Raw genomic sequence first — 22,292 nt, 5'->3', positions numbered from 1 at the left:
CCAATTTTTACAATGAGTATTGTGGAAGTACTTGCACTGACTGTTACATTAGGTATGTATCAATTTTTAAAAGTTAGGAAATACATTTTATGCCTTCCATTCCACTTGAGCTAGAAAATATTTTCAGTTGTTGGATGAGAATTAATATTTTTTTTAAATGGCTTATTTGGAAGCATTAGTAGAGATGTATTTATAGAAATGAAAAAAAAAACAACCCAGCATTTACAGCAGTACAAAAATTATGGTGTGGTGTGAAAGATGTCAAAAAATTACAGTAAGCATAGTAATGAAACAAAATCAAATACAATCGATAATTCCTTAAACAATGTAGTTTTTAAAGACTGCATAATTAAGAGCATTTTTTGTAATCGGGAAAGAAACTCCAGAGAAATATAGCCCAATAATTAAATGAGAGAACAAGACCTATACTATCAATGAACTTATACTTAAAGAACTGTATTGTACCACAGTTTGTTATTGCTTAGGGTTTCCCACATTCCAACATGAATCCAGGGAAAGCATGATTGTAAACCTCATTCATTCTAACTTATTTAATAATAGATACGGGTAGGAAACTATTTTTCCATCCTAGGAAAAATGTTAAGACATTGAAATATTTTTTCATCCTGAATAAAGATGAAAAGAAAAAATCTCAAAAACTTTCACGAACCAAAAATCTGAAAACATTTTCAGTTCAGGTCAGTTGGACCATTTTGTTTCAATAATTTCAAATTGTTTAATTTCAGTTTAGACTATTTATTTTTTTACTCTGATTAGCTTACATTACAAAATGAAAAGTTATTTAGAACCAGGATTTCGAAACAAAACATTTTTTAAAAAATCAGTTTTTTTTCAAATCAGAATATTGAAATTGACCCATTCCCACAAAGAGTTTGTTTCAATAAATGGCATTTTCCAGCAAAAAGAAAAATAAACAAATAATTTCCCAGCCAGCTTTATTCAGTAACCTTTGTTGTTAAACCATTTTGCCCATCAACTTTAGAGGCTGACCTAATCACATTTTGCTTATGGAGTTCCATAAATGCAGCTTAGGTTGGAGAAGCAGGTACAACGTGATGAAAAACTTCAGCTCCACATTTGCCTAGCTTGTGTCCTGTGCAAATCCAAGCCTCTAGACTTCTAGGACTTAAAATTCTACTCCTGTAGTGCCCCAAATCTCCCACTACTGCAAAAATTGCATCAATTTTGCAAGAAGTTATGCTTGAACCAAGAGCTTGTGTGCATTTTCTAGGCAAAAGAGCTTTAGAAGTTGCACTGTCCAGAGACAAGAGTACAGGTTAGGGTGCTAAAGACTTAAATTCTAGCGCCAGATCTCCCGCTGACTGGCTGTGATGGTTGAAATCCTCTCCCCATTGAAGTAAATCACCAGATGCCCCCTGACTTCTATAGGATCAGGATTTCACTCAATGTGTAATTCTGCTCTGTAGAAGCCTATGTAAAATTGTAACGTTTTACTCAGTAGATCCGCTCCCTGTTGCATTCAGAGTTATGGATCTGTCCGCCCCTTCAAAAACTCCTAAGGCATGAAGGTAATGATTTGGCCCCCGCTTGTAAGTTCTTAGGTTTGTGGGGAGATTTACTAGATGGACTGCTGGATCTGTTCATTCTGAAAATGTATTTGCAGTTACGGTAAGCCTTCTAAATAGTGATATGTTTGAAAGGCGTCATGGCTGTAGGTAATTTATACAACCCAGGCCCCCTTGCATTCAAGCAAAGCCCCTTGGACTTTACTGGGATTCTCTAAATTGCAGGATCAGAATCAAGCTGGACAATGCTTGCTATGAGTTTTTTTGTGAAGTGAACGCTGCTACATCTGATATCTTTCAGGGCCATACTAACCTGCAATTCTTCATTGACAATAGGCACCAAAACCATGAATAAATATATTTTCCCCATGATGTAGCTGAGTGTAATAAATGAACTCTCTAAATACCTTTATTAGTGGATTAGGGCAACAAATCCAACGTAATTATCTATAATTCTCTTACTCATCTCAAGTGGCAGGAGGAGTATTGGCATGTCACCCCTCTCCTTGTAACCTTTCTATAATATTGATTGCTTTTCTTTTTAATCTGCCCACTACTGGATGAAAACCAAAATGTTCTTTTTTTTTTTTTTTTAATCTGTACTCCATTCAGGCAAACCAGTGATTATTTACTTCACCCTCTGTCCTCTTCTCCCCATGGGGCTTGCATGGGCACTAGGCTAATGTCAAATTTTTGGATGTTGATGAACGATAATCATGATGATGCTTTCATGTTGTTTATTTTCTGTTCACTTAGGTTCTTTTCCTTTCCCTAGCATACCCTGTTCTCTGATCAGTCCCCTTCCTTCTCCTCTCTGGGATGTGGAGAACTCTTCATTTTTCATCTGAACTCCACCACCACTATTCCCTCCAAAAAGTTGAGTTACAAAAATGGTATGTTTTTTGTTTTACACAGTATTTGTGTTTTGCTTGAAAACTCTATCCCATCAGGACTTCGATTTTTCAAAATCCCAGTGAACTGGTTTTCATCCAAGAGCAAAGATTGTGGAGCAATACTGGACATATGACAAATTACTACCCAACTACACCAATGTGAACTGACTTTTTATAATAACTTGTATCACAACTATCATATTTATACAGCAATCACTGTGCAATGTAGTTGCCTCAGGATTTGAGCATGTTAGCTTTTCAGCAGTACAAACCAAAAATATACAATGGTTTAGAACAGGAAGTGAAAACCCCACATCTGATTGTACCTGTAGGCCGCATTTAAAGAGAAAGGGAGGAAGTGTAGCATTGCACATCAAAATATATATACACATGTCCTGAGGTCCAGAAGGGGGTCAAAGGCAGACCAGTTGAAAGTCTCAGAGTGAAAATAAAATGAGAAAAAAACAGGAGCAATGTCATAGTGGGGGTCTACTACAGACCACTAAATCAAGAGGTGGAGGTGGATGAGGAATTTCTTGAACAAATAACAGAAATATCCAAAACACAAGACCGGGTTTTAATGAGGGACTATCTACCCAGACATCTGCTGGAAAAGTAATACAGAAACACACAAAATATCTAATAAATTATTGGAATGTGTTGGGGACAACTTCTTTTCAGAAGGTGGAGGAACCAGATTCATACGTCCCTTCATGCTTCAACCACCATTCCAGAGGACATGTGTCCATGCTGATGGTGGGTTCTACTCAATAATGATCCAAAGCAGTGCAGACCGACTCATGTTCATTTTCATCATCTGAGTCAGATGCCACCGGCAGAAGGTTGATTTTCTTTTTTGATGGTTTGGGTTCTGTAGTTTCCGCATCAGAATGTTGCTCTTTTAAGACTTCAGAAAGCATGCACCACACTTCATCCCTCTCAGATTTTGGAAGGCACTTCAGATTCTTAACCCTTGGGTCAAGTGCTGTAGCTATCTTTAGAAATCTTACATTGGTACTGTCATAAATATAAAGGGAAGGGTAATCGCCTTTAAAATCCCTCCTGGCCAGAGGAAAAATCCTTTCATCTGTAAAGGGTTAAGAAGCTAAAGGTAACCTCGCTGGCAACTGACCAAAATGACCAATGAGGAGACAAGATACTTTCAAAAGCTGGGAGGAGGAAGAAAAACAAAGGGTCTGTGTCTGTCTGTATGATGCTTTTGCCGGGGACCGAACAGGAATGGAGTCTTAGAACTTAGTAAGTAATCTAGCTAGGTATGTGTTAGAATAATAGAATCATAGAATATCAGGGTTGGAAGGGACCCCAGAAGGTCATCTAGTCCAACCCCCTGCTCAAAGCAGGACCAATTCCCAGTTAAATCATCCCAGCCAGGGCTTTGTCAAGCCTGACCTTAAAAACCTCTAAGGAAGGAGATTCTACCACCTCCCTAGGTAACGCATTCCAGTGTTTCACCACCCTCTTAGTGAAAAAGTTTTTCCTAATATCCAATATAAACCTTCCCCACTGCAACTTGAGACCATTACTCCTCGTTCTGTCATCTGCTACCATTGAGAACAGTCTAGAGCCATCCTCTTTGGAACCCCCTTTCAGGTAGTTGAAAGCAGCTATCAAATCCCCCCTCATTCTTCTCTTCTGCAGGCTAAACAATCCCAGCTCCCTCAGCCTCTCCTCATAACTCATGTGTTCCAGTCCCCTAATCATTTTTGTTGCCCTTCACTGGACTCTCTCCAAATCCACATCCTTCTTGAAGTGTGGGGCCCAAAACTGGACACAGTACTCCAGATGAGGCCTCACCAATGTCGAATAGAGGGGAACGATCAAAGATTAGATTATGATTTCTTTAAATGGCTGAGAAAATAGCTGTGCTGAATAGAATGAATATTCCTGTCTGTGTGTCTTTTTTGTAACTTAAGGTTTTGCCTAGAGGGATTCTCTCTGTAAGGTATTTACCATCCTGATTTTACAGAGGTGATTCTTTTTTACTTCTATTAAAAGTCTTCTTGTAAGAAAACTGAATGTTTTTTCATTGTTCTAAGATCCAAGGGTTTGGGTCTGTGGTCACCTATGCAAATTGGTGAGGATTTTTACCAAACCTTCCCCAGGAAGTGGGGTGCAAGGGTTGGGAGGATTTTGGAGGGAAAGACGTTTCCAAACTACATTTTCTCAGGAACCCAGATAAAGTTTGGTGGTGCAGTGGAAGTCCAAGGACAAAGGGTAAAATAGTTTGTACCTTGGGGAAGTTTTAATCTAAGCTTGTAAAAGTAAGCTTAGGAGGTTTTCATGCAGGTCCCCACATGTGTACCCTAGAGTTCAGAGTGGGGAAAGAACCTTGACAGGTACCTTCTTTGCATTTTGTCAATCTGTAGTGAAAGTGTTCTTAAAATGAACATGTGCTGGGTCACCATCCGACACTGCTATAATATGGAATACATGGCAGGATGTGGGTAAAACAGAGCAGGAGACATACTATTTTCCCTCAAGGAGTTCAGTCAAAATTTAATTAACCCATTATTTTTTAACGAGCGTCATCAGCATGCAAGCATGTCCTCTGGAATGGTAGCCAAAGCATGAAGGAGCATATGAATGCCCTTGCAATGCCGGCTACAAAAGTACCATGCGAACGCTTTGTTCTCACTTTCAGGTGATGTAAATAAGAAGCCAGCAGTGTTATCTCCCGCAAATGTAAACAAGCTTGTTTGTCTTAGCAATTGGCTGTATAAGATGTAGGACTGAGTGAACTTGCAGGCTCTGAAGTTTTATATTGTTTTGTTTTTGAGTGCAGTTATGTAACAAACAAAAATCTACATTTGTAAGTTGCACTTTCATGATAAAGAGACTGCACTACAGTACTTGTATGAGGTGAATTGAAAAATGCTATTATCATTTTTACAGTGCAAATATTTGTAATAAAAATAATATAAAGTGAGCTTTGTACACTTTATATTCTGTGTCGTAATTTAAATCAATATATTTGAAACTGTAGAAAAACATCCAAAAATTGTTAATTTTCAATTGGTATTCTATTGTTTAACAGTGCGATTTAAAGAGCGATTAATCACGATTATTTTTTGAGTTAATTGCGTGAGTTAACTGCAATTAATAGACAGCCCTAGTTAATACTGAGTTCATTTCTTAAGCACATATATTATAGTAAGTTTGCCCACTCCCACCGTTCTCTCCCCCTAACTACCACCAGCACTGTATTGCTGTAAATTTTGTTTGGATTTTCTTTATAAGTGAGTAGGTTGCTCTGTTTTGCAATGAGCATTTCCAGGGCTCTTAATCTGAATTTATTTCATGAACATTCAATTAATGTAAATTTTCAGGGTGCAGAAATTAGCATTCAGATACAATCTCCATCAATTCAATCCCATTTTCAAGAATTCAGGCTGAGACACTAAAGTGGCATGTTGTAGATTGTCCTTCCGATAGGATTGCCATCTGTCCAGATTTTCCCAGGCTTGTCCCTTTTTGAGGTAGTTGTCCTGGGAAATCTATAAGGGTGCTCACTACACACTGCCAGTTGTCCAGTTATGTGGGTTAAGCATCACAGCTGATGTTCCAGGATTGTGGGGGGGGTTGTTTTGTTTGTTTTTAATGTAATTAAAAAACTAGAATGAGATAAAATTAACATGGCACACATTCAATGGATTAAAATCTAGCTAACTGATATGTCTCAAAATATCGTTATAAATGGGGAATCCTCATCGAGTGGGTGTGTTTCTAGTGGGGATCTGCAGGCATCAGTTCTTGTCCCTATGCTATTTAACATTTTTATCAGTGACCTGGAAGGAAACATAAAATCATCACTGATAAATTTTTCAGATGACCCAAAAATTGGGGGAATGGTAAATAATGAAGAGTACAGGTCACACTCACAGAGCAATCTTAATTGCTTGGTAAAATGGCCGCAAGCAAACAATGTTTTAATATGGCTAAATGTAAAGGTATACATCTACGAACGAAGAATGTAGGCCATACTTACAGATTGGGGGCCTCCATCTTGGAAAGCCATGACTTTGAAAAAGGGGGCTGAGGTGGATAATCAACGGTGAACATGAGCTCTTGGGGCGACACTGTGGCCACAAGGGCTAATACTACCGCTTCTGGAATATTTCATCCAGTTCTTGTGTCCGCAGTTCAAAAAAGATGTTGCAAAAGTGGAGATGGGTCAGTGAGAGTCACGACAATGACTAAAGGCCTTGGAATCTATGAACTAAAAGTTTACAATATTCATTCTTCTTTAGCACTGATCCTGTATCACAGCTTTAACAAAGCTATAGCCAGACCTTGGCGTATCTTGCTGTGAATAATATATGCGCTCCCTCTGCTTTAAACTTTTAATATCTGCTTTCCAGGACTAAAGGTTCTACTTTCTGGACTTGTTGCCACCCTGACAAAAGTGTAGGAAACAAATACGATTAACGAAGGGATCAACTATTCAAGATTTAAAAACAAGTTATGAGAATGGATTATGACTAGTAATGACATACTTGCATATTCATTTTTGCAACTCTGGGAAATATGAGGTTGACACTTGTCCAGAGCAATGCAGGACAGTCCTCAATTTTGAGAATAATTCCTTTCTCCATTTCTGTTGCAGTTGTATAAAAATTACCCCCAGTAAATTATTTATTGGACTAATAAAATGATCAACAAATCATCTCCTAATGCATCTCAGAACATGTAGAACCTGGGGCCAGATCCTCAGATGATGCCAGTCAGTGAATCTTCATGCAACTCAGTAAAGCTAAACCAACCGCTGTTAGCTGAGGATCTGTCTGCTGATCTGGGAGAGGGTGCCAACAGTTTCTCCTGACCCTTTAAAACCATTTGTACCATAACATGTTTGCAAGTCATTATTCTGATGTATGTTTTCAAATTGTTAGCTGTCTTCTAAAGTCGTTACACGGCAGTGCATTCCCTATTTCAGCCTTGGACACACACACTCCTATCTCATCTGTCCTAACAGGTGAAATGAGTAAGACAGTAGTGATGGAAGAGTCCAAGAAAGATTCCTGGTAAGAAAACTCTAGGGGGAAAAACGTACTTTCGAATGGCACTGTTACTGGATAGCATATCCAGATGCAGGATGCCTTTATAGTTTACTCTAAGACTGAACAGATAATATCTGATCATTTCATGTATATGAAGCATTAGAAATGCTTCTGTCATTCAAAGCTTTACAAAGAAAATATAATTTGTGGGTATTCGTGTGCTGCATAGGCAGATGGAAGCACAGCAGGTAGATAAATACTGGCATTCTCTTCCATGAATGCTTTCAAAGATAAGGTCAAAGATAAGACAGTGAGTAAAGTGAATGCAGATTAGGCAAAACATCTGTTTTAATAGGATAGTGAGGAAAATATCCATTGCTTTTCAAACAGAGTTCTGCTCAAAAAGTTATCCATGGGCATCTGCTTCATTTTGAATTTCTTGCTGTCTTTAACATTAGTTCTAAAAAAAAAAAGTGTGAAAAGCACAATTAATGCCATGGGATAATTTGCCCATGTATCTTGTGATCGCAAAGTAAGAACATGTGTTCATTGGAGATGGGCAAAGCTGGCTCAGCAAATGTTTGGAGCTGCCAAATAAGAAGGCATAAATTGACCTTGCCAGGTGTCCCCATCTTGCTAGTTGTCAGCTCTAGCAATAATATGGCTTCTGTACATTGGCCTGGAATGGAATCATGATTCTGCGTAAGGCTGATTGTCAGCTGCTGTTTCTGTATTCTGTTCCCAGAAGGGCACTGTCTTCTGCAGAGCAGAAAAAGCTAAGCATAATCACTCCACAGCCAATGCAAAAAGCAGTGACATGAATTAAGCACCACATTCATCCCTGGTGTAACTCCATTGACTTCAGTGCAGTTTACACTGCCAGTCCATATGGCCTACTTTGTCTATTTTATGTGGATAAAAACACATAACATACTTACGAAAGAAGCTATATAATTTTCCCCATCTTGAACTGTAGCATTGCTATCAGGCTCATATGTTGCATTCAAGGTTAAATATGGTCAAAAGAATGTGGCACTCATGTGACCCACTACAGTGATTGTACTTCATCTCTTTGATGTGCCAGTTTTTGCTGGTCTCAGCTAACAATTTATCCTATTTCCTAGTGTGGCTTTATTTTATCGGGACAACCTTCCTTAATAGGTGAATAAACAGATGCCGATATAATTCAGGGACCAAAAGGGGAGGTGCAACTAGCAGTTAGTTGAATGGCAGTTGAAAGTCAATGGGAGATAAGTGCAGCCCTGCCATTTGTGCCTTGGAAAACCGCCTCCCAGAATTATTCTTTTATCTAGTTCAGTTGTTTGAATCCCAATATGGCATCCTTTGTTTCAACACCTTCTTGGTCAAAAGCGGCTACTGAGTTTGGGTGTCCAAATTAAGACATCATAAAGAGGCCTGTTTTTTCAATACCTTCTTTCTCAGTGTCTTCTGAAAATAAAACCTTTAAAAGTTTTTTCAGATGGGGCAAGCAAAATCACTAGTCAGAACCATGGCCTTCATCTTAATGTTGAAGAAAAGGCAGAAAGGTTGGCTAAATGTATATTCTTTTCTTCTACAACAAAAAGACAGTGATGTTTGTGGCTTTTTAATCGGTCAATTCATTTATATAGGCATATATTTCTTCTTATTTATTTATATATCATGTATGTGCACAGTGTGTGTATACTGAGTACAATTTCAAATCCAGGAGAGAGGATTGGAAGGTTAGATGGATACAAGAGACATGAAGCTTTCCCTGATGCACATCTCTGAAACCACCTCACTTTTTCTGTTGCACACACTCCTGCAAGAATAACACTTCCGACAAATTGCTGTGTTCATTTTTCAAACACACATTCAATGCAGGCAGCCTTTATCCTGCTGCCTGTTTGAACCGTACAATCAGTAGTAGATATGATCAGAACAACACAGTCCTTAGCTGATGACCTTCTTACCAAAAGGTCCTATTTGATATCATTGGGCAGATAATTTCTAAGATTATAACATGTTTTAATAAGGAGCCCATCAACATAGGACACACTTTATATCATTCAGTATAGCATTAGAATTGCCTGAGGAAGTCAAAGCAGCAGTGAAGAGGTTGTTCTGTATAAACAGACAGGTGATTATTCTACACCAATGGTTCTCAAACATTTTTTTTCGCGGACCACTTGAAAATTGCTGAGGGTCTCAGCGCACCATTTAATGATCTTTCCAAATGTTGTTTGTACCATTAGATAACTATTGTAAAGCATATTGGATAAAAGCATAATATAAAAAAACCCTTAATTATTATTAACATTTTTTGTTCTATAAATAAAAGCACACAACTCATATTTTAATATCAGTAGTCTTACCTTTCTGATGCGATGGATGTGTCATCTCTCCCCCACCACATCAGCTCCCAAGGTGGGGCTGGGAAGGAGGGGGGGTCTCTCCCTCTCTCCCCCACCACAGCAGCCACAGAGCTGAGGCGGGGAAGGAGGGCCATCTCTCCCCGGCAGCTGCAGCCCTGCAGCTGGGGAAAGTCACCTCTTTCTCTGGCCACTGCAGCCCTGCAAGTCCCAAATTCCCCCCACCCCCTCTTCTCACCCCACTGCCCCCTCCCACTGATCCCCTATTTCCCCCAAGGCCACCACCTCACTTTACATGTGCATCTTCTCCAGGGTCCAGGCACCTAATTAGTGGAGCCACGCCTGCACGGCTCCACTAATTAGGTGGGTGGCCCTTCATTCTCTCATGTGCAGCCACCCAGGCATGCACCTTAGAGGGAACTATCCACAGACCACCTGAATGGAGCTCACAGACCACTGATGGTCCACGGACCACAGATTGAGAACCTCTGTTCTACACTACTGATGTGTTACATTCTTGTTTCTACTCTTCCCCTTGGCTCCAGCGACTCCTAACCAGAAGAATTAAACCAACGAATCTAGTAAATTTTTAGTACCATATTTACTTTTGATCCAAGTCTATTGAAGTCAATGGGAGTCTTTCCATTGACTTCAGCGGTCTTTTGGCTCAGGCCTTTAATAAATAACAGTTACAATTAAAAGCAATCGTCCCATTAACCCTTTGGAAAATCCAGGCCATTGTGCCAACTAGTCACCCTCCACAGATGTAGTGTTTCAGACATTACTCTTATGTTCCTTCCCCTAGCCTCTAGACTGGTCCATATTTTGTTTTATGCTGCAGTGAGGCTGCCTTCAACTCTTGTCTAATACTATCTGATATCAGGAGGCAGGTCTACATTACCACTTAAGTCAATGTAATTTGCGTCACTCAGGGGTGTGAAAATGACACACATCGAGCGACACAAATTACAGTGCTGTCCACACTGGCACTACGTTGGCAGGTCAGCATCTCCCGCCGATACAGCTTCCACCTCGCGCAGAGGTGGAGTCATTATGCGGACGGGAAAGCCCTCTCCGGTCAGTACAGACTGTCTTCACCAGACCAGCTGCATCGGTGCAGCTGCGCCAATGTAGCATTTCAGGAGTAGACTTGCTCTCCGATATCTAACAACTTCAGCTAAACAGGAATGATGCTGTTCTGTATTTGTGTGAGAAACCTCTTGAGGTAACTGGCATCTCCTTGGAAGTTGATACCTGCAAAATTGCTAGGCATTCTTCTTGTACAACAGACTTGCTGCTGACCCAGTGCCCCAGCTTTAGTGGCAGGTTCTACTTTTGGGATGATGTAAAACCAAGGTGTTGATTGGATGTGATCAGTAAATGTCCTGGTACTTTGGCAAGAGCTGGTGTCCTGACTGGCTTAAGTGACTGCACTATGCCTGCCTAAAGTTCCTTGAATAGCTGTTTGCTATCACTTGCATGCCCTTTTTCAAAGGCTTCTGATCTGATGTCTCCACTATTTAAAAAGTTCTCCTTGCTAAATGAGCCTCTCTTATTAAGGACCTGACATAACTGGAGAAAAAGCTTTGCCCTTATCCACTTCACAGTGCTGAGGGGTTCCCTGTTCAAAGAGTTTACATCAGGTGCCCTTCCTTTTAAAGCACTTCACATTGCTGTAGGTGCTGTCTGTCTTCAAAGTGCTTCACTTCCCATCACGGAGAGGGGTACCACCTTCAAAGGGCTTCATTTAACATTACTGAAGGAATCTAAATGCGTCAGGACATGAAAAGTACTAAAACACAGTTTTAAAATTTGATGAACTCTCAGGTTTTCAACTCTTTTTTTCTGAATGTCAAAGCTTCTTTCAGATAAACATGTCGCAGAAGAATCTATTTCCAAACTCTATTCAAAAAGAGATACAGCACCGTCTTTCTTCCTCACTAAGTCCCTGATTCAAAATCCTTGGAGCTTCAGGATAGCACGTGTACACCCATTAAGCACATACTTGAGTGTTTTTCTGCATTGGGACCTACATACTGCCATTTCTAAAACCTTCCTTTTCTCCCCCCTCTATGTTCAGTTCATCTATTGCCTTTTTGACAGCCCATCATGCCCAAGCACTTGCTTAATTGAAGTCTGGTTCAGAGGAGGCATTTTATAAGCGGCATCATTTATATTTTTCACTCTGATCTTCCGTATTTTGTTGAATATTCTGGAGCTTATTACAAAATAGCGCACCTAATGTTGTGAACAAGTGTCAGGTCCTAAGACCCCACGTGCGTAGATGAAGCTTTTCTGCTGATTCTCTTCTTCCTGTAGTGCAGACCAGCTGAGTTTCATTTGCTTCAGCTCAGGGATATAAAAGGATGGGGGGGAAAGAATATTAAATGGGTCCTGCAAACAGACACTCTAGGAATGGCCAGCTTAAGAGAAGGCTCAGTTTAGCTTTGTTATTAAAGTTAAACATAAAGAAAAATCCTGGGGTGAGTTTTGGAAAGTAACATAGTGCACCGGTTCTCAAACTGTGGGTCGGTATCCCAAAGTGGGTCGTGACCCCATTTTAATGGGGTCACCAGGGCTGCTTTAGACTTGCTGGGACCCGGGGCCAAAGCCTGAGCCTCACCACTCAGGGCCGAAGCTGAAGCCTGAAGGCTTCAGTCCTGGGCAGCGGGGCTCAGATTACAGGCCCCCTGACAGGGCTGAAGCCCTTGGACTTTGGCACCTGCATCCAGAGCGGTGGGGCTTGGGCAGGCTCAAGCTTCAGTGTCCCCTCCTGGGGTCGTGCAGTCATTTTTGTTTTCAGAAGAGGGTCACAGTGCAATGAAGTTTGAGAACCCCTGATTCCTAGTGTGTGTGGAGTGGGGTGAGAGTCTCACCTTCTTACAACTGCCTACAAAGAGCAAAACCCTCTTACATTGAAAGTAATAATGTTTACAACATGCCAGGAACCAGAGGACTGAATCTGATTTGTATAGATACTTCTATCATATATTGTGTTTCCAAATTCTACAGTACATACACTGGACAAAATCGTTGGATCTAATTCCACACCTGGGTTTCTATCTGTTTAGGAAGGACTGCGAGAGATGAAACAGAGAAAAACAAAAGTTGCCTCAAAAGAATAGGTGGGAAATAGAGAAGAGCATGGGGAAAGTGTGAAATAAATATGGAGAGAGGAGAAAAAGAAGCTGCAGAGAAAAACACTAATCTAAAAAATGATAACTTCAGTCCTTTAAACGTTATAAAACCTTGATCCTGAAGCATCATCTGCCTCTCCTTCCTTTACAGAACAAGTGTAGAAAGCATGGCAGACTCTTCTGTTCCCTTATTCATCTTTTCCAGCTGCCTTCCTCTTCTGCTTAGCCAGTGGTGTAGCTAAATACACACTCTCTTTGCTGAGACTTCAAGAACTCTGTAATTTCCCCTACACTGCCGTAATTTAATACCATGTTCATCTATTTATGGCACTGCATGAAACTTTGGTATTGGAGAATAGGTGCACACACAGCAATATCTAATAAGTGCAATAAGTGACTCCAGAACTCCGCACACACCATTGTATGGCTCGTGTTGACTGAGCCGTCTTTTCTTTTGGTGCCTGTTTGCACTTCTCGTTGGTGGAGCACGTGCACATTACCTCTTTGTGAGATTTAACAAGCGATTGTCGATGTACATTGAACAGCTCCGACACTCGGTCAAATAGCTGCTGTGAGTTAAATGTACTTGTAGAGTAAAAACACTTTCCAGTCAGATACTTTCCTGTGACCATTTCTGCATCCCCTCGACCTGTGTGGGTGCGCACGCACGCGCAGGATTTAACATTGTGTTCGAATGTGCTGCGTTGTGATGGATTCCTGATGCAATGCTGTAATTATCAGTCCTTTTGTACCAGCAGGTCTGGCACTCTCATCTGAAGAGCTGCAGCGGTCTGCACTTCATGCATTGTGGCTATGACTTTCAGCCTGAACACTACCTAGCTTTCCTGAAATAACTTTGGCTGCAACTGATGTCATTCCACTGAAATTGTGGAAAAGCAGCATCACTTGCCCCATAACCTCAGCCATGCGGAACGCAATGCCACCCACAGCCTCAGAAACAACTCTGACATCATAATCAAAAAGGCTGACAAAGGAGGTGCTGTTGTCATCATGAATAGGTCGGAATATGAACAAGAGGCTGCTCGGCAGCTCTCCAACACGAGTTTCTACAAGCCATTACCCTATGATCCCACTGAGAGTTACCAAAAGCAACTACAGCATTTGCTCAAGAAACTTCCTGAAAAAGCACAAGATCAAATCCGCACAGACACACCCCTGGAACCCCGACCTGGGATATTCTATCTACTACCCAAGATCCATAAACCTGGAAATCCTGGGCGCCCCATCATCTCAGGCATTGGCACCCTGACAGCAGGATTGTCTGGCTATGTAGACTCCCTCCTCAGGCCCTACGCTACCAGCACTCCCAGCTACCTTCGAGACACCACTGACTTCCTGAGGAAACTTCAATCCATCGGTGATCTTCCTGATAACACCATCCTGGCTACTATGGATGTAGAAGCCCTCTACACCAACATTCCACACAAAGATGGACTACAAGCCGTCAAGAACACTATCCCCGATAATGTCACGGCTAACCTGGTGGCTGAACTTTGTGACTTTGTCCTTACCCATAACTATTTCACATTTGGGGACAATGTATACCTTCAGATCAGCGGCACTGCTATGGGTACCCGCATGGCCCCACAGTATGCCAACATTTTTATGGCTGATTTAGAACAACGCTTCCTCAGCTCTCGTCCCCTAAAGCCCCTACTCTACTTGCGCTATATTGATGACATCTTCATCATCTGGACCCATGGAAAAGAAGCCCTTGAGGAATTCCACCATGATTTCAACAATTTCCATCCCACCACCAACCTCAGCCTGGTCCAGTCCACACAAGAGATCCACTTCCTGGACACTACAGTGCTAATAAACAATGGCCACATAAACACCACCCTATACCGTAAACCTACTGACCGCTATTCCTACCTGCATGCCTCCAGCTTTCACCCTGACCACACCACACGATCCATCGTCTACAGCCAAGCTCTGCGATACAACCGCATTTGCTCCAACCCCTCAGACAGAGACAAACACCTACAAGATCTCTGTCAAGCTTTCTTACAACTACAATACCCACCTGCAGAAGTAAAGAAACAGATTGATAGAGCCAGAAGAGTTCCCAGAAGTTACCTACTACAGGACAGGCCTAACAAAGAAAATAACAGAACGCCACTAGCCGTCACCTTCAGCCCCCAACTAAAACCCCTCCAACGCATTATTAAGGATCTACAACCTATCCTAAAGGATGACCCAACACTCTCACAAGTCTTGGGAGACAGGCCAGTCCTTGCCTACAGACAGCCCCGCAACCTGAAGCAAATACTCACCAACAACCACATACCACACAACAGAACCACTAACCCAGGAACTTATCCTTGCAACAAAGCCCGTTGCCAATTGTGCCCACATATCTATTCAGGGGACACCATCACAGGGCCTAATAACATCAGCCACACTATCAGAGGCTCGTTCACCTGCACATCCACCAATGTGATCTATGCCATCATGTGCCAGCAATGCCCCTCTGCCATGTACATTGGTCAAACTGGACAGTCTCTACGTAAAAGAATAAATGGACACAAATCAGATGTCAAGAATTATAACATTCATAAACCAGTCGGAGAACACTTCAATCTCTCTGGTCACGCAATCACAGACATGAAGGTCGCTATCTTAAAACAAAAAAACTTCAAATCCAGACTCCAGCGAGAAACTGCTGAATTGGAATTCATTTGCAAATTGGATACTATTAATTTAGGCTTAAATAGAGACTGGGAGTGGCTAAGTCATTATGCAAGGTAGCCTGTTTCCTCTTGTTTTTTCATACCCCCCCCCCAGATGTTCTGGTTTAACTTGGATTTAAACCTGGAGAATGGTCAGTTTAGATGAGCTATTACCAGCAGGAGAGTGAGTTTGTGTGTGTATGGGGGTGGGGGGGATGTGAGAAAACCTTGATCTATGCAGGAAATAGCCCGACTTGATTATGTAAAGAGTTGTCACTTTGGATGGGCTAGCACCAGCAGGAGAGTGAATTTGTGTGGGGGGGTGGAGGGTGAGAAAACCTGGATTTGTGCTGGAAATGGCCCACCTGTTGATCACTTTAGATAAGCTATTACCAGCAGGACAGTGGGGTGGGAGGAGGTATTGTTTCATGATTTCTGTGTGTATATAAAGTCTGCTGCAGTTTCCACGGTAAACATCTGATGAAGTGAGCTGTAGCTCACGAAAGCTCATGCTCAAATAAATTGGTTAGTCTCTAAGGTGCCACAAGTACTCCTTTTCTTTTTGCGAATACAGACTAACACGGCTGTTCCTCTGAAACCTGTCATTTAGACTCATAACACTGATTGTGCCTGCATATGAGGTACTCCAGCAGCTAACCGTTTGAAACAATTCGGAAGTGCTCCGCTTTAGCACAGGATTCCACCCATGAATTTAAGTTGGAGTACTGGGGACATACTGATGGTTTTAAATTTTCGCAAACCATTCTTCAAGTCACTTGGAAGTTTCGTGGCTTTTTGCTGATAGAAGCAATTCAGCAACAGGAAATGGAGTTGCAAACTCATACATGGAAGGAAGATGTTTTTTTTCTGAAGGGACATTTAGATGCAACATCTTTGGCGTTATCAGGGCATGAAAGAATCCAAATTCTAAACTTGCGTGACTTGCTCAATCACCTCTCAGTATTTCCTCTCAGGCAATCGCATTATGATGCATAATGAGAAACCATAATGATATAAATATTTAATTCTTTTTACTAGGTTCTAACCAGTATAGATATGTAGGCATCATTAATTTTCAAGAACTATTTTTTTCATTCCCTTTCTAATTAGTAGAGTATGGCTGAGATGCTAGTACATAATTGATAAATGTTGTTTTTAATTGTGTATATCTGATTATTTTTGCATAGTTACAGTAAATGAATTAAGTGTCATTACTTCTTTTCTAATAGAGCTCAGGGACAATATGAGGATATAGTAATATTGTACAGGCCTTTGATATCTTGAAGATATCAAAACATTTTACAAAGGTGGATGATAGAATCTGCCTTTTACTGTTGGGGAAACTGAGGCATCAACAGGGCAGTGCCTACATTTTCAAAAGTGTCACAGATTTTGGGGGCCTAATTTCTTGGAGGCCTGCCTTGATAGTCTGGTTGTCAGAAGTGCCAACCACCACAGTTCTTATTGACTTCACTGGACTTGGGGGTGGATGTTCACCGTCTCTGAAAGATGAGGCCTTGGTGCATCAACTTGAGCCTTCAAAAATTGAAGAAAAAACCCCCACAAAATTAATGGTGTGATGGGATATTCCCCCCCCATACACTTGCAGGTAGGGTAAATGAGGGCCCAGAAGGAGGGTATTTAACCAGACAGGCCACAGCTCAGGGGAATCAGGCAGGCAAGTAATCCACTGAGTGGATAAGGGAGCCCAGCTGGGGAGGAATGAGCTTGATAGGACGTATAAAGACAGGAAATTGGAAGCAGCAAGGGCTGCTGGGAAAGAGTGGACACTCCCAGGAGAGGAAGAGGAGTGTTTGGAGACTGCAGGGTGTGTTGGATGCAGTCACTCCCTGGGAAGAGGGTGGAGGCTTTGGGAACTGGTAGACCAAGAAAGAGAAGGGGACCAGTGGTAGGCAACAGCCCTGGCAAAGAGCAGTGAGGGTAGAGAGAGAAAGCCTGGACGGTTGAGCTGAGGGTCCCTGGGCTGGGGCCGCAAGAAAAGGCAGCTCCAGGTTCCCCTAACAGCCACCAGGGGAGTGGCACCGAGGCAGTGAATAGGAAGACTGCCTAGGACTGCTGAGGAACTATACCCCAGAAGGGGGAACTTTGAGTGACGTAGCCAGAGGGCTGAATCGCGGAGAGGACGCTGTGCGATGGAGAGGGGTTGCAGACCAGGCATAGAGTTGGTGTGACAGCATGCAAACCACGGAAGAGGGTGTCAACTGAAGGAGCTAATCCCCAGAGTGACTAGCAGGAGGCGCTGCAAGTGATGAATGATGCACCCTGTGACAAGTGGATAATTTACAAAAGCTAGGCCTATGATTTTCACACTTCACACAGGTGGCAGGAAGCTGAGTCCAGAACAGAATTCAGGTTCCTCAACGGTCATCCAATTCCCTAAACTTTAGACACACCACATCCCATGGCACAGTCATAAATCTGGTTATATTTCTTATGCGACAGCCTTTGTTTCAAGGACACTGACCAACAAGAGTACCGCCTTCCTGTAGAGTAACCAAACAACCTGAGGTGAGTTGGAACAATGATACAAGATACACCAAGGTACTAAGCTCTCAACCAGAGAAAACTGATTCTTGGTGGAAGATGAATCCATAAATAGAAGTAAATGATTCTGTTTGGGTGGAAAATACACTTGCTATTTTGAAATATGCTACTGGGTTTAAAATGTTAATAATCTCTATTGTACAAGTCTCCAAAGCAAAGGAGAGCTGTCCACTTGTAGATATCAAAGGTCTCTTATACATGCCCACCATAATCCCTTTAAATCATTTTTTCACAGCTTTTGAGTTGTCTGGATGAAGTTACAGAGTTCAATGACTTTTACATCATTTGGCAACAACCTCCCCTCGACTGAAGTGTTTGAAAACTAAAATAGTTGAAATAGCCATGATCTGTTGACTTTCAGGACAGGCTGTCTACAAGATGCATCTATTTCTGAGGGCTGCTAAGAAAGGTGGGATTTGATGGGGATCAGTTCTGCATTAGGGAGAGGAGTTCGTGTTTTGTTGAGCATTCAGTTCTCCTGCTATTGGGAAGACATAGGAAAATAAGCTGCGATTTAAATTTATTTGTTCTTACAACTTACAGGGAAGCTTAACTGTGCTTCCCTTTTTATTGTTATATAAACTCAAGTGAATAAACAAGCCAAAATAAAGCTTCAAACATGATCAGAAGAATTCCCTTTCCTTAGGAGACAATCCAAAATGGCCACACCTTGTTGTGAAAATAGGTTAAGTTTAAAGTAATAATAATAATAATAATAAAAAGCATAAATGCATTTAGACACTTCAGAGTAAAACTTAGCCGGCAAGGCACCCAGAAATAATATTTTACGCAAATACTGTAGCAAAATTAAAGAAAAATTATCATTTTTAAGGGCAGAAAAGCAAGTTGCTCTATATAAAAAGCTAACTGGTTTAAGACATCTTTTTGTATTTGCATATCTTAAAAATAGCTACAATTACTTTAATAAACCCCAAAACACTGGTTTCATAAATTGATACAGACTTTGTGGATTGTGCTAAATACACACTGCACTTCCCAGGCTACCCAAATGACTGCCAGAAAAACACTATAATAAAAGGTCAGATGAGTAATTCTCTGATAAGGTGGTAGAAACACTGTGTACAGTGGTTAAGTGGGTTGGCTAGCTATCGTATGCCATCAGAACTGCTAAAAAGTTACACATACAGTACCTGAAAACTTAATCACTTCAGAGATAAACAATAGACCAGCTGGGTCACTCATCCAGTAGACAGGCTTTACCAAGTACATTTTATATGAATGGATTTTCTAATAGAAAACTGCTGCCCACTCAGAACCTAATGCTGTTAAGTGCTGAGAGTCTCCACTGAGGTGCCCAGCACCTTCAGACTTTGACTGAAGTCAATCTCCTTTGAGGTGCTCTGCACTCCTAGAATCAGTCCGCTAATGTAGGAGCGAAGGCTTCAATTCAGCAGTCCAGCTCTATTCAGCAAAGCACGTAAGCATGTGCTTAAGTCCCATTCAAATCGATGTGCTTAAAATTAAGAAGTACTTAAGTCCATCCCTATCTAGAAAATCACCTAAGCAGGTGCTTAAATGTTTTCCTTATTTGGAAATTAGGAGGATATCTATTTCTTCGTGCAGGTAATATTATACATTCAAACCTGACTGACATTTATTCTTCAATTTCCTCATATATAAGATTGGTTTCAGAGTAGCAGCCATGTTAGTCTGTATTCGCAAAAAGAAAAGGAGGACTTGTGGCACCTTAGAGACTAACCAATTTATTTGAGCTCATGAAAGCTTATGCTCAAATAAATTGGTTAGTCTCTAAGATGCCACAAGTCCCCCTTTTCTTTTTATATATAAGATTAAGAGAAAGGGCTGACAGCATATATTTTAACCAGATTTCTGTGTTGTGTGATTGGGCCAGACACACATGCTTGATTTTGATGTGTCACCTTATGATACCAGGTTAACCTAGAGAGAAAAATGAGTGCGACGCTAAATAATTGGAGTTAGCTTTTAAAAAAGAAATAAGAAAGAAAAAAAAAAGCTAAAGGAGGACACATTTCACTGTCTGCTTATATTATAAACAGCTGAAATTTCAACTTTAGTGTACCATTGTGTCTTAATGTAATGAGTCTTCTTCCAATCAAATTGAGTCCAGTGCTACAGAAAATAAAATATTCATTAGATATGTTATTAGAAAAATGAATCACACTTTATTGAGGCACTTTGTTTTCTGTATTCTCTAAAGGTGATTGTAATACCGCATCATACTGCAAGATGCTATGTCAAGCAGGCTGTTTAGCATTTTTTGTATAGATTTTGTACCCCTCTAATCATCTCTATGAGTCCCACAGTGAACGGGAAAGCACCCACAAATGATCCAGTGTAACACATTGTTTAGATTTACATTGTGAAGTATAGAGAGACCTGAGGCCTGGATTGTATCCCTATCATCCAGCTAGGATATGAGCCAGATTCTAAGTCCTGAAGGCATGGGGGAATTGCTCAATGAGGGAAGTAAACTGACAAACTTCTTGGTGTCACAGCTTACTTCCCCACTCTCCACTGTCTCCAGGGTGCTGGGTGGCACATTGGAGCTACAGCTGGTTTAAACTTGAAATGTCTATTTCATGGGAAATTTTGACAGTTTGAAAAATATTTTTTTTAAATTCCCACAAATTTTGGGAACTTCTGACAAAAATTTGTTTCAAAATTTTTTGTTTTGGAAAACAATTGAAAGTTTATTTCAATTTTTTTTGTTTTTCAATTTTTGTATTTTTCATTTTTATAGTAATTCTATTATTTTTTACATTATTTCATTAATTGTCAGTAGTTGTGCATAATGTGGTGTGTCATGTCACAATGACACGGTTATGTTATACCATATCAGTCAAAATAGTCAATTAATTTTTTATGTTTATATTTTAAACATCACTAAGGGCAGCTGTTACTTAGTACCAATTGAACCATTTTATCTTATTTTCTAGCTCAAAGTCAGGTGTCAAATTGTTTCATTATTTGTCAAGGTGTCATATTGTTTCATTACAAACAAACAGGAGACACTCTGAGCTAGAAAATAAGATAAGCACTGAATGTATGAATTATAGGAGCAGCTGTTTTCAATAGCCAGAAAAAAATATTCCAGACATACACAAGGATATTGGAAATAACTGGTCATCTAATTAGTACATCTTATAAATGATTTCACACACAAAATGGTTACACTGAAATGGCATTCAATTAGTTTCCTTGAAAGTACTGTTAAAAAGGTAATCCATTAAAATGGTTACAATTGGTTGTGTGTGATCTCCCACATAGTGTAAGGGGGAAAAAATAATTATCTTATTTGTATGTTTGCTGACTTCTCCCTCTCTTCTTTACATCTGGGAATCTCTAATGCAACAGAAACTGATTGTTTGTTTTCTTTTAGAGGTGTTTAAAATAATTGTCCTTGCTTCCCTGGGATTTTTAAAGAACATGTTGTCCTTGAATTCACTGACCTCAGTGGCTAATGGATAAAGAAAATTTATTTTCTTTAGTATTTTGGATCATTAATGTTTTAATTATATTAATTATTGCAGACAAGCTGAGTTCACATGATGAATGTAAACATTGCCTTTGAATATAAAATTGCATCACAAAGCACAGAGCAACATGTAACCGGCCTTAAGAATATATATATATATATTTACATTAATTAATGATCTACCCTATGATGGAATTATAGCATTCAGCTAATTACTCCCAAATAAAGGTGTTCTTAAGTGTGTGCTGAGTCAGCACCATCACATTGCGCTCTTCAGGGTTCACTTTCCAAGTGCAAGACTAGATAGATGTACTAATTTGGGCTAAAACAGAGAGAGAGACTACCAGTATGCTATACTTCCTGGAGCACAGATGCCCCTTAAAACCTGCCCAAGCAACCAATAGGCGTGTATGTTGTTGCAAGCCAGAAAGTACCCATTTCACATTTGTCTAATCAAGAGTAAGCTTAGCAAAGATAAAAGCTGCTTTTGCTACCATTGGCACTAGCCTCCATCAGTTATTAAATATTGCCTATGGATGTTCTTATAAGGCACCTTGTAGATTTATAGCTTTAGACCCTGTTTCAAGAAATAAGCCCTAAAGAGGAA

The sequence above is a fragment of the Lepidochelys kempii genome, chromosome 14 (genome assembly GCF_965140265.1).
Source record: "Lepidochelys kempii isolate rLepKem1 chromosome 14, rLepKem1.hap2, whole genome shotgun sequence".
Classification (NCBI taxonomy): domain Eukaryota; kingdom Metazoa; phylum Chordata; order Testudines; family Cheloniidae; genus Lepidochelys; species Lepidochelys kempii.
The sequence above is the reverse complement of the archived record's forward strand: the minus strand, read 5'-3'. Positions refer to the sequence as shown.